Below are 13,931 nucleotides of genomic sequence, written 5' to 3' on the forward strand. Positions count from 1 at the left end.
TTGATTGCTGCTTTAAAGAAATGAGCAGGCTCGCACAAATAACGAACCTCCGGCAACTCGCAGGCTATACGTTTAGCCATATATGTGGACACTTAGCTTATTATGAAACAATTGCAATAGGTTTATACTATTGTTTACTGTACGTTATAGCTGTATTAGGCCAGGTATTGATAAGCAATAGAATTATGTTATACTGTAACTAGTAAATTAATGGACCCAGCGTCTGCCGGATCAATTGAGCCGCCAGTCCCATCAGCAGCTCCCCCTCTCTCCTCTTTTTCTATTCCCTACCCAGTTCCGACCCATTATACTTTCCCCTCCTGTTCCTCTTTTCTCTCAATGCTTGGGTGTGTACGGTACACTAAGGCAGGATTAAGCCTTGAGGGGTCCGGGGCACTTAAAACCCACTCCTCCGGCCCTCAACATCTTGTCAGCACTGCTCCCACTTGTCATCCTGCCAGACCCCACTATCCACATCTTGTCTGCCTGCCCCGACTAAGGGACTGCACAGTGCAAGTGCAAATGCTGCAATATTTGTAATAATGCCCTTCTCAGTGTGACTGATGTCTAAACCTGAGCATGATGAAAAGCCAAAGTAGGGTTAAGGGTCAGTGGTCTTCTTGAAAACCTTGGTTTTTTCACATAGATGGAACATGTTATTTTCCTGGCACATAGGAACTTTTCAGCTGCTTAAATCTGCCTGTGGAGTTTTAATGGCAGGAGTTCTAGGGAAGTCCTCCATTTTATCAAATGTATTACTAGAAAAGCAGTATTTATTATCAGAGCATCGCGATCTGCCTTACTGTACATGTGTTCTGTATGGGTTTGTGGAGGGCTTCATTTGACAATTACATGCTCAAATCTAAAAAGGAGAAAAAAAGGGACCAGTTATGGAAGACACACTCTAAGGGCCTTACTTAAAGTTTACTTTGTAATAATGACATGCTGGTCAGTGCTCAGTGACCTCTTCATTGACCAGTATACTTTGGGAGGGTTAGTATATAGTGTGCTTAGCCCTCATGCAAGCTTTATCTGTTGTAGAGTCCCAGCACTTGTCCCCGTTTTTGAGAGCAGCAGTCATTTTTTTTTTTTTTTAAGAACAGTTGAGTTCCAGAAGATTAGTCTTACCTACAGTATATAGCCTGTCCCATGGACAAGTTAGTTAGGGCCATGCTACAGAGCTTTTTTTATGTAGAATTTCACAAGAAAATGTATGGAAATATAAGCAGTTTTGACTCCTGTATATGAAAACCTACTGTATATATTAATGAGCTACATGAAATAGGTGAGTGTATGCCTACCTAAATCTTACCTGGTCTGCCCTTTAGAGCACAGGTTCTCAAACTCGGTCCTCAGGACCCCACACGGTTCATGTTTTGCAGGTCACCTGTAGATTTTTGAAATGTGACAGTTGGGGATACACAGTGCAGCTGCTGCTGGGTGACGGGGAAAACGTGAACCACTGCTTTAGAGGATGCAGCTATGGCACAGGCTCGTGTCCTATCCTGTCTTCCCAGACAGTTACACAAGGATCTGATTTTGCACTGCCACATATCTCACAGTGATAAAGCTATGTACAAGGCTGCTGCTTGGTGAATTCATAAAAAGACACAAGGCAGTTACATCACACCAAGCAATTATGTGTCTAGCCTGCAGTCAAAAACTCCCATATGCCTGCCTCCTCCTTTCAGAAAACTCCCATATGCCTGCCTCCATCCTTCAGAAAACACCCATATGCCTGCCTCCACCCTTCAGAAAACACCCATATGCCTGCCTCCACCCTTCAGAAAACACCCATATGCCTGCCTCCACCCTTCAGAAAACACCCATATGCCTGCCTCCACCCTTCAGAAAACTCCCATATGCCTGCCTCCACCCTTCAGAAAACACCCATATGCCTGCCTCCACCCTTCAGAAAACTCCCATATGCCTGCCTCCTCCTTTCAGAAAACTCCCATATGCCTGCCTCCTCCCTTCAGAAAATACCCATATGCCTGCCTCCACCCTTCAGAAAACACCCATATGCCTGCCTCCACCCTTCAGAAAACACCCATATGCCTGCCTCCACCCTTGAGAAAACTTCCATATGCCTGCCTCCACCCTTCAGAAAACTCCCATATGCCTGCCTCCTCCCTTCAGAAGGTGCAAACTTTTTCTCTCCTGCAGATACACAAAGAGGTGTAAACGGCATTTGTGTTGCGAAAGGAGCATTTGTGCACTTTTTCAAAATGACCCTTCTAACCTTAGTGATGGTTAATCTCATCTCATCTGTTTTATTTAATACATAAGACCTGTATTAGTTTACCCTTTCATTCCCTTTGTAAATAGGATTGTCATCTGTGAGCTGTCTTATGTTCTCCTTTATTTATATGGCGCTACAAGGGTTCTGCAGCGCCCAATTAGAGTACATATCCACATAATCAAAACAGGAAAACAGTGACTTACAGTTGAAGACAATATAGGACAAGTACAGGGCAACTAAACATAACTACATCAGTAGTCAACACTGAGATAAGTATCAAAGTGGCCGAAAACTGCAGGGTTTGGGCAGTTGAGGATTATTAAAGTAAGAAAAGGATAATCAGATGAGGGAAGAGGGCCCTACTCATAAGAGCTTACATTCTAAATGTCCTTATGTTGTGACTAAAATTAACATACATTTAGTATTTTGTCTAGTTAGTACCTAATGCCATAGTAATACTAACAGGTATATTTATCATAATCCACCCGTATCCACAATTTGATATATGAATACATTGCAAGCATGGATCAAATATTGCATGCAGGAACAGAGTTTGCGAGAAAGCTCTGTCACTGCGAATCGTCTAACGGCAAATCTCTGGGGTTTTTTTGTGCCGCTGTTAGGTCATCCAAACTTGACATCCATCCATCCAGCCCCCCCCCCCCCCTCCCCTTTATCTGCAGCCAGGATCGGTGATCAGTGATCCGGGAGGAGGGCTGGTCATATGATCCTATGCCAGCTTTACAGCCTCATTTGACCACACTGGGGTGACAGCAGTAGCACAGCGATCCGATGATCTGCTGCCCTCCTGGATCACCGATTACCAGTACATGGTCAGGGCCGAAACTAGGAGTTTTGGCACCCGGGGCGAGCCATTAACTTAGCGCCCCCCTCGCATTCATATATATATCAACTTCATAAGGGCAAAGGGGATAGCTCGGCATTTTCATACTTTTTATTTTCATTTTTTATTTATTTGGGCTACGGATGAAGGAGAAATAAAATAATAACCCATATATTAATACATACATACTCTCACACACCAATACAAAATACATACTCTCACACACACATACATTCACTCACATACATACAGTGACACACAAGCACACATACAGATGGAATGTAGTTATGTGACCGCCGGTCACAGTACCTCCCCCTATATCCCGCCCCCTCACAATCCCGATGGTCGGCATACCGACCAACAGGACCACTCCCACCCCAGCGTGGCGAGCGCAGCGAGCCCGCAAAGGGACTTGCTGCGCTCACAACCCCCCCCCTTCCCCCCGACAGGCATTCCGCTCCCGGGATACCAGCGTCGGTATGCCAGGTCACGTATACCACACCCATACAGATATGTAGTCACACATCTATTCACATACAATCACACACATGCACACATTCATACACACATATAGCAGTCACAGTGCCCCTTCCCTGAGTTATATACAGTACTCACTGTTTAGGCTGTGCTGCTCTTCTCCCCTCCTCTCTCCCATGCTGTTGCTGGCATGGCACTGTCTGTACAGTGCCGCTTAGCCCCGCCCCCTTTTCGAACCTCTGAATGTCTTGTTCACTGCAGCAGTGGCTGCAGACTTGATTAAAGGCACTAGCATTGGGGTGGGAGGGGGGTTAGTAATTTGTCCCCTTTGCCCCCTCTTGATGCGGCTCTGCATAGGGAGGGGGCGTTAGGGGGGATTAAGTGACAGTCTCTGCGCCCTCTCCAGTCTGGCGCCCAGGTCACATGCCCCCCTAGCCCCCCCCTAGTTTCGGCTCTGACATGGTGCAGGAAAGTATTACTTAAATTTTGTTTTCTAACTTTTTTGTTTTCACACAGTGATCAGCCTGTGTGTCTATCAGACAAACATGGCTGATCAAAAGTGGCGTCTCTGAGCTCAGTCTTCACTGCCTGCATCCAGGAAGGCTGTGCAAGAGTCAGGGAATTGTAGGGAAGCCATATTAACGCTATATGAAGATAGCGTTATTATCACAGGGGCTCCCTCCGGTATTGTTTGCTTTTTAATTTTAGTACATTTGGGCAGATCACATTTCCCTTTACAGCATCTCTAATATAAACAGACGCTGTACGAAATCAGTAGACTTAAAAAGGGGCATGACACCAGTGCCAGATTAACAATGGGGTGGATGGGACTACAGCACCAGGCCTCCACATAAAAATAGGCCCATCATCATGACAGTATGATGATGACTAGCTGGCCACACTGTCGGCTCAAAATCATATTGTAAGAATTAAAATTTATATTTCTATTTTCCTCACAAATTGATGCAATCTTTCTACTTTTATGTATTTAGGGAGAATTTGAGACTGATAGTGTAGTGGATTTGCTAATACCGTAAACCAACTCTTGCCTCTAACCCTAATAATCACACCCTAAAAGGGCAGACTAGATGGGCCAAATTGTTCTTATGTACTGTTAACTTCTATGTTTCTAAGTAAGTATGGGAAATGCGATCTGATTACTAAAAAAAATGCAAATTTAAGGGCTTAGAGGAAAATTTTGTGAATTCTCCTCCAATTGCCCATTAGTACATTCAGTTGATCCTAAAATAATGTGAAATGGATGTGAAAACACCCTTTTCCACAATATTTTAGTAAAACTAATTTTGATAAATATGGCCATAAGTATGCAACATGTTCATGTATCCCCTTCTTCTGTATACTGTACCAGTTGTGCAGCATCATGGGACCCAATCATATCCATCCAAAGCCCACTTTTTAGTTTCCGGTGAATTTACAGTATAATAAGGAAATTTATGCTTGCACAAAGAGGGTAATGAGATTACCTTTTTTTTCCCCCATAATTCTTTAAGGGCCCGTTTACAGTTACATTTTGTAAACCCAACATTGCCTATGGGTTTGCGTACACCCTGGTTGCAATAAGGATCAGTGAAATTGGAGTATCTATAATGGGTGCAGTGTGTGCAGGGCACACGGGTCCTGGGGGACCCACCCCGCACACACTGCATCCATTTGTTTAATACAGGTTGAGTATCCCTTATCCAAAATGCTTGGGACCAGAGGTATTTTGGATATCGGATTTTTCCGTATTTTGGAATAATTGCATACCATAATGAGATATCATGGCGATGGGACCTAAATCTAATCACATAATGCATTTATGTTTCATATACACCTTATACACACAGCCTGCAGGTAATTTTAGCCAATATTTTTTATAACTTTGTGCATTAAACAAAGTTTGTGTACATTCACACAATTCATTTATGTTTCATATACACCTTATACACACAGCCTGAAGGTCATTCAATACAATATTTTTTATAACTTTGTGCATTAAACAAAGTTTGTGTACATTGAGCCATCAAAAAACAAAGGTTTCACTATCTCACTTTCACTCAAAAAAGTCCGTATTTCGGAATATTCCGTATTTCGGAATATTTGGATATGGGATAGTCAACCTGTACTTACCTCTCTGGAGTCCCCCGTTGGAGCAATCCCTTCTCGGCAGCGCAATAGAGTCTGAACACTAGGGGGAACAGACTCTATTGCGCCTGCTAAAAGCTCCGGAAACATGTCACGGTGGCCATTTTTCCAGAGTTTTGCGCATTAGGAAAATCTGGAAAATAGGCACCGTGCCGTGTTCCCGGATGTTTGCGCATTGCGCTGTGGAAAAGGATAGCACCGCCGAGAGACTCCGTAGAGGTAAGTATAAAAATCTTGTGCCTCAGTCAGAGAGGAGGGGGCCCCTGATGCAGAAGACTGCGCACAGGCCTCCTCCTCTCTTAAAACGCCCCTGATCAGTGATCTGTTAGTTGCATCTCTGTTCAGTTTGAATGCAACAAATTTTCACAAATTTATCTGTATGAACAACCCCAGCCAGGTAAGAGATACTTGCTAATAATGCTTCTTTGGCTTAAAAAATAGGCTGAATTTATGCATAAAAGGCTCACAATACTATTTTATATGTGATCTGGATGTGAGGAGCGAGGCATATTCCTTAGCAGAAAGTTTGTATCTAGTTAATTAAACGTAGCTTTGAAAAGAAATGGGGTGGGGGGGGGGGGGTGGAGTTGGAGTTGATAAACATAATTCCAATGTAGAAAAGAGTAGGAGGCAAACTGTGAAATCTGAAGGATAAAAACCTGTTGACAAAGCCACATTGAGAAATACAGGATTTAGAGATACTATGATGCTGGAAGATTTAACTGCTTCCATATATATCTATATCTATATCACATGACTCTAATAGTATCTGTAAGGCTCCGAGGTGCAGTATACTATAGTATACCGATAACCAGCCCTGTCAGCCCGTTTTTTTTTCTGCAAAAACACATAGGTTCAAGAACTTATCCCAGGTCCTGTGTGTTTTCGCGAGAAAAAGGGGAAACAAATTTGTGGGTATATTTGAATAGCAAAATGTGAAGCATCAGACAAAAATCACTATAATACTCCATTTTTAGTGTTAAAATTTAGCGGGGCAATTGAATATCCACCTAAAGGGGACTTAGGGGTCTATTTATTAAGCTTTGGATGAAGATAAAGAGGATGGAGATAAAAGTACCAGCCAACCAGCTCCTTACTGCCATTTTTCGAACAAAGCCTGTGACATGGCAGTCAGGAGCTGATTGGCTGGGACTTGATCTCCGTCTGCTTTATCTCCTCCCAAGGCTTAGTAAATAGAACCCTTAGTCTATAGAGAGATGTGTATTTTCGGGCAGTCTTCAGTACCTGTATTTAGAAAAAATAAATAAAAAAATAATAATAAAATATATATATATATATATATATATATATATATATATATATATATATATATATATACACAAACAATAAATACAGAGTGCTCTATAGCAGTACAACTGGTTGAATTGTAATCAATTCCAGATTCAAGGGCGGAACTTCTCTTGAGTTCTTTTCCCCTTAGGGAGCTCCTGAATGGGGCCTATAGAGAAACCCTCTCACCAGAAAAAATCACCCGACAAAAAATCAGTTTAGTAAAAGAGTTTATATAAAATAGTTTTTAATCCATAGTCATAGATTTGACATATTATAAAACATGATAAAATGACATTTCAATTATTTGGACACACACCGAAATGCTTAAGATGTTACAATGACAATCCTCCTCACCTTGACGGTGTGAGCTCTTGGAGGAATAATCGAAGCAAAGGGATAGTGTACAATATTTGATAATCCCTACGCGCTTCGTCCAATCAGACTTCCTCAGGGGTAAAACATGTCTGGGTGAAAAAGAAGAACAGCTTAGGGAGTGAAAGGAGTGTGTAGATACATCTATTTGTGGAATTGTGACATATACCTACCTAAAGATATAGTGTGTTAAATTCCACTAGAGATACTTGTGGTTTAAAAGTGGTTTGCTGGAAATCAATGTGTCACATACGAAATTGAATCTGATTGAGAAATAGTTTAATAATTTATTAGACACTTTGTTTGTATAAGACTGTATCTAAGAAGATATTAACGGACACTGACCCGGAAAATGAATGTAAACCGCATTAAATCGATAACAGTTAGCGTGTTAGAGGCCGTGAGTAGTAGTGGAAACAATTTGCCTCCTATGATAAGTGAGAAGAAAAATGCTCCTTAATTACGGAACGTGTATGTGTGAGAAGAAGGGGATTTTTTTTTTTCGATTTAACCATACCGTTTATAGAAACAAAAGATCCATAGTAGCTGACGGCGCCCCAAGATCAAGGTTATATCCGAAAATAGAAAAATCTGAAACCTCTTCCTGACTGCAACAGAGGAATAATTGCGTAAGGTTTATCAATATATTATAAACCGATGTATACATAACAAAATGTGTACATACCACGGCTTGATAAACTGATTTGCATACAGGACCAATGGTATATAGTGACAATCCAGTGGTTAACACCTTAAATAATAAAGATTATACTTATCAATTACACCTTATTGACATGAATCAATACCAAGACACAACATAGATATGAATAACATCATTCCTTCTGCAGCAGAATATAATCCTATAGTAAAAACATAGCTCGTTAACAGCTCTTAAAACTACACATTGATCAGTGTCCAAATGGATTCAAGCTGATATGGTTATCTGATCTAACCAGATAATTTGTACATATTTGAATACAACTGAACATTGGAAACATAATGGCATATGTAACCATAAGTGAGATTGAACAAAAACAAGGTATAAAGAAGGAAGTTACTTGGATGATCAGTCCCAGGACATTACATCACTTCCTGTCCAATTAAAATGAATACTTTCCATTTTATGAAAAATGTGATGTTTATACTGTGCTACATTCAATATACAAAAAGAGGGACTTCTCATTAACTCATAGTGATAGGAATAGTAAAGGGAAAATGCACACAATTGATAATTGTGCATTTACCCATGATGCCCCTCCTTAAACGTGTGCCTATAATTGTATTTGTCCAGACTATATAAACCTTAGTGGTAACTAAATACTGCCTCCCAGTTCCTCTAGTAACGTAGCTGGCTTGATGAGTCTGCTTTTAAAGTTACTTACTAACGCTTTAAAGTAGATCGTTCACCTGGAACACGGGACTGTGCTTCCTGTTTACGTTCCAACTTTAACAAGTGGAACGCTCGCGTCATACAGGGGTACTTCCCCCTTTGTCTTCAGTAACAGTGTGCGCGTGCGCACCTACTTTAGTGGAGCGCACACGTCACTTCCAGAACACACAGTGAGGGCGCGCGCCACCCCCGTCGTGGCGCGCGCGTGTCACTGGGGGGACAAATGTATTATGTTGCTAGGCAACTGTTAGCCTTGCTCGTAAACGGATAGGATGCATTTTATAGAGGGAGAACCTTCACCAAAATTAAGTGTTACTTTCAATAGTAGATAGTGTAATTAATTTTAATACAATGGTATATATTATTATTATTTCTCTGACGTCCTAGTGGATGCTGGGAACTCCGAAAGGACCATGGGGAATAGCGGGCTCCGAAGGAGGCTGGGCACTCTAGAAAGATTTATGACTACCTGGTGTGCACTGGCTCCTCCCACTATGACCCTCCTCCAAGCCTCAGTTAGATCTTGTGCCCGGCCAAGGTTGGATGCACACTAGGGGCTCTCCTGAGCCCTTAGAAAGAAAGTATAGATTTAGGTTTTTTATTTTCAGTGAGACCTGCTGGCAACAGGCTCACTGCAGCGAGGGACTAAGGGGAGAAGAAGCGAACTCGCCTGCTTGCAGCCAGATTGGGCTTCTTAGGCTACTGGACACCATTAGCTCCAGAGGGATCGACCGCAGGCCCAGTCCTTGGTGTTCGGTCCCGGAGCCGCGCCGCCGTCCCCCTTACAGAGCCAGAAGCAAGAAGAGGTCCGGAAAATCGGCGGCAGAAGACATCAGTCTTCACCAAGGTAGCGCACAGCACTGCAGCTGTGCGCCATTGCTTCTCATACACACTTCACACTCCGGTCACTGAGGGTGCAGGGCGCTTGGGGGGGGGCGCCCTGAGCAGCAATAAAAACACCTTGGCTGGCAAAAATACCACAATATATAGCCCCAGAGGCTATATATGTGGTAAATACCCCTGCCAGAATCCAGAAAAAAGCGGGAGAATAGGCAGCGGAAAAGGGGCGGAGCTATCTCCCTTAGACACACTGGCGCCATTTTCTCTTCACAGTGCAGCTGGAAGAAAGCTCCCCAGGCTCTCCCCTGTAGTTTTCAGGCTCAAAGGGTTAAAAAGAGAGGGGGGGCACTAAATTTAGGCGCAATATTGTATATACAAGCAGCTATGGGGGAAAATTCACTCAGTTATAGTGTTAATCCCCACATTATATAGCGCTCTGGTGTGTGCTGGCATACTCTCTCTCTGTCTCCCCAAAGGGCTTTGTGGGGTCCTGTCCTCAGTCAGAGCATTCCCTGTGTGTGTGCGGTGTGTCGGTACAGCTGTGTCGACATGTTTGAGGAGGAGGCTTATATAGTGACGGAGCAGATGCCGATAAATGTGATGTCGCCCCCTGTGGGGCCGACACCAGAGTGGATGGTTAGGTGAAAGGTATTAACCGACAGTGTCAACTCCTTACATAAAAGGGTGGATGACGTAACAGCTGTGGGACAGCCGGCTTCTTAGCCCGCGACTGCCCAGGCGTCTCAAAGGCCATCAGGGGCTCAAAAACGCCCGCTCACAATCCACTAGGAACATCCGTGACTTGATCCCGGCAATAAGAAATGTGTTACACATTTCTGACATTAACCTCTAAAAATGGGTTTTTATGTTTGGGGAGAAAAAGCAGGCAGTGTTTTGTTCCCCCATCAGATGAATGAATGAAGTGTGTGAAAAGCGTGGATTCCCCCTGATAAGAAACTGGTAATTTCTAAAAAGTTACTGATGGCGTACCTTTTCCCGCCAGAGGATAAGTTACGCTGGGAGATATCCCTTAGGGTGGATAAGGCGCTCACACGGTTGTCAAAATAGGTGGCACTGCCGTTTTAGGAACGGCCACTTTGAAGGTACCTGTTGATAAAAAGCAGGAGGCTATCCTGAAGTCTGTATTTACACACTCAGGTACTAGACTGAAACCTACAGAGCGTGCTGCTGCAGCGTGGTCGGTGACCCTGTCAAACATACTAGTTTGCTAACATGAGAACATATTAAAGACGTCGTCTTATATGAGGGATGCACAGAGGGATATTTTGCCGGCTGGCATCCAAAATGAATGTAATGTCCGTTCTGTCAGGAGGGTATTAGAGACCTGTCACTGGACAGGTGATGCTGACTTTAAAAGGCGTGTAGAGATTCTGCCTTATAAGGGTGAGGAATTATTTGGGGATGGTCTCTGGGACCTCGTATCCGCAGCAACAGCTGGGAAGAAATATTTTTACCTCAGTTTTCCTCACAGACTAAGAAAGCACTGTATTATCAGGTACAGTCCTTTCGGCTTCAGAAAAGCAAGCGGGTCAAAGGCGCTTCCTTTCTGTACAGAGACAAGGGAAGAGGGAAAAAGCTGCACCATTAAGCCTGTTCCCAGAATCATAATTCTTCTCTCGCTTCCTCTGAGTCCACAGCATGACGCAGGGGCTCCACAGGTGTAGCCAGGTACGGTGGGGGGCCGTCTCAAAAATTTCAGCGATCAGTGGGCTCGCTCACAGGTGGATCCCTGTTTCATTCAAGTAGTAATTCAGGGGTACAAGCTGGAATTCGAGATGTCTTCCCCCTGCCGTTTCCTCAAATATGCCTTGCCGACAACTCCCTCAGGCAGGGAGCCTGTGCTAGAGGCAATTAATAAGCTGTATTCCCAGCAGGTAATACTTAAGGTGCCCCTACTTCAACAAGGACGGGGTTACTATTCCACACGGTTTGGGGTACCGAAACCGCAGGGTTCGGTGTGACCCTTTTTTATATTTAAAGTCCTTGAACACATACATAAAAAGATTCAAGTTCAAGATGGAATCGCTCAGGGCGGTTATTGCAAGCCTGGACGAGGGGGATTACATGGTATCCCGGGACATCAAGGATGCTTACCTGCATGTCCCCATTTACTATCCTCGCCAGGAGTACCTCAGATTTGTGGTACAGGATTACCATTACCAAGTCCAGACTCTGCCGTTTGGACTGTACATGGCACCGAGGGTGTTACCAAGGTAATGGCCGGAATGAGGGGAGTTTTTAATGATCCCGTACTTGGACAATCTCCTTATAAGGGCGAGGTCCAAGGAGCAGTTGCTAGTCGGGGTAGCACTATTTTGGAAAGTGCTACAACAGCACGGTTGGATTCTAAACAGTCCAAAGACACAGCTGTTTCCTACGACACGTCTACTGTTCCTGGGGATGGTTCTGGACACAGACCAGAAATAAGTGTTTCTCCCGGAGGAGAAAGCCAAGGAGCTGTCATCTCTAGTCAGAGACCTCCTGAAGCCAAAACAGGTAGCGGTGCATCATTGCACGCGAGTCCTGGGAAAAATGATAGCTTCCTACGAAGCAATCCCATTCGGCAGGTTCCATGCAAGAACTTTTCAGGGGGACCTGTTAGTCAAGTGGTCCGGATCACATCTTCAGATGCATCGGCTGATAACCCTGTCTCTAAGGACCAGGGTATCTCTACTGTAGTGGCTGCAGAGTGCCCATCTTCAAGAGGGCCGCAGGTTCGACATACAGGACTAGGTCCTAGTGACCATGGATGCCAGCCTTTGAGGCTGGGGGGCAGTCACACAGGGAAGAAGCTTCCAGGGACTTTGGTCAAGTCAGGTGACTTCCCTACATAAATATTCTGGAACTGAGGGCCATTTACAATGCCCTGAGTCAGGCAAGGCCTCTGCTTCAAAACCGGCCGGTCCTGATCCAATCAGACAACATCACGGCAGTCGCCCATGTAAACCTACAGGGCGGCACAAGAAGCAGGATGGCGATGGCAGAAGCCACAAGGATTCTCAGATGGGCGGAAAATCATGTGTTAGCACTGTCAGCAGTGTTCATTCCCGGAGTGGACAACTGGGAAGCAGATCTTCTCAGCAGACACGACTTCCACCCGAGAGAGTGGGGACTTCATCCAGAAGTCTTTCAAAGGATTGTACACCATTGGGAAAGGCCACAGGTGGACATGAAGGCGTCCCGCCTCAACAAAAAGCTATAAAAGATATTGCGCCAGGTCAAGGGACCTTCAGGCGATAGCTGTGGATGCTCTGGTAACACCATGGGTGTACCAGTCGGTTTATGTGTTTCCCCCCTCTGCCTCTCATACCAAAGGTACTGAGAATAATAAGAAGGCGAGGAGTAAGAACGATACTCGTGGTTCCGGATTGGCCAAGAAGAGCCTGGTACCCAGAACTTCAAGAAATTATATCAGAGGACCCATGGCCTCTGCCGCTCAGACAGGACCTGCTGCAGCAGGGGCCCTGTCTGTTCCAAGACTTACCGCGGCTACGTTTTGATGGCATGGCGGTTGAACGCCGGATCCTAAAGGAAAAGGGCATTCCGGAGGAAGTCATTTCTACGCTGATTCAAGTCAGGAAAGATGTAACTGCAAAACATTATCACCGCATATGGCGGAAATATGTTGCTTGGTGTGAGGCCACAAAAGGCCCCAACAGAGGAATTTCAACTAGGTCGATTTCTGCATTTCCTACAAGCAGGAGTGTTTATGGGCCTAAAATTAGGCTCCATTAAGATACAGATCTCAGCTCTGTCGATTTTCTTCCAGAAAGAATTAGCTTCAGTACCTGAAGTTCAGACATTGTGAAAGGAGTGCTGCATATTCAGCCCCCGGTTGTGCCTCCAGTGGCACCTTGGGAGCTCAACGTGGTGTTGAGTTTCTTAAAATCACATTGGTTTGAACCACTAAAAACCGTGGATCTAAAATATCTCACGCGGAAAGTGGTCATGTTATTGGCCTTGGCTTCGGCCAGGCGTGTATCAGATTTGGCGGCTTTGTTATATAAAAGTCCTTATCTGATTTTCCATATGGATAGGGCAGAATTGAGGACTCGTCCCCAGTTTCTCCCTAAGGTGGTATCAGTTTTTCACTTGAACCAACCTATTGTGGTGCCTGCGGCTACTAGGGACTTGGAGAATTCCAAGTTACTGGACGTAGTCAGGGCCTTGAAAAATTATGTTTCCAGGACGGCTAGAGTCAAGAAAATTGACTCGCTATTTATCCTGTATGCACCCAACAGGCTGGGTGCTCCTGCTTCTAAGCAGACTATCGCTCGCTGGATCTGTGACACGATTCAGCAGGCGCA

At 44.3% G+C, this 13,931-nt stretch overlaps 1 protein-coding gene across 2 annotated transcripts in view; it reads left to right on the forward strand.

Annotated features, from left to right (window-relative positions):
- TMEM242 (transmembrane protein 242) overlaps nucleotides 1-13,931 on the forward strand; it is a 117,341-nt gene that overhangs the window by 70,287 nt on the left and 33,123 nt on the right. The gene's annotated exons all lie outside the window — the stretch shown is intronic.

Source organism: Pseudophryne corroboree, chromosome 4 (assembly GCF_028390025.1).
Source record: "Pseudophryne corroboree isolate aPseCor3 chromosome 4, aPseCor3.hap2, whole genome shotgun sequence".
NCBI classification, from domain to species: Eukaryota; Metazoa; Chordata; class Amphibia; order Anura; family Myobatrachidae; genus Pseudophryne; species Pseudophryne corroboree.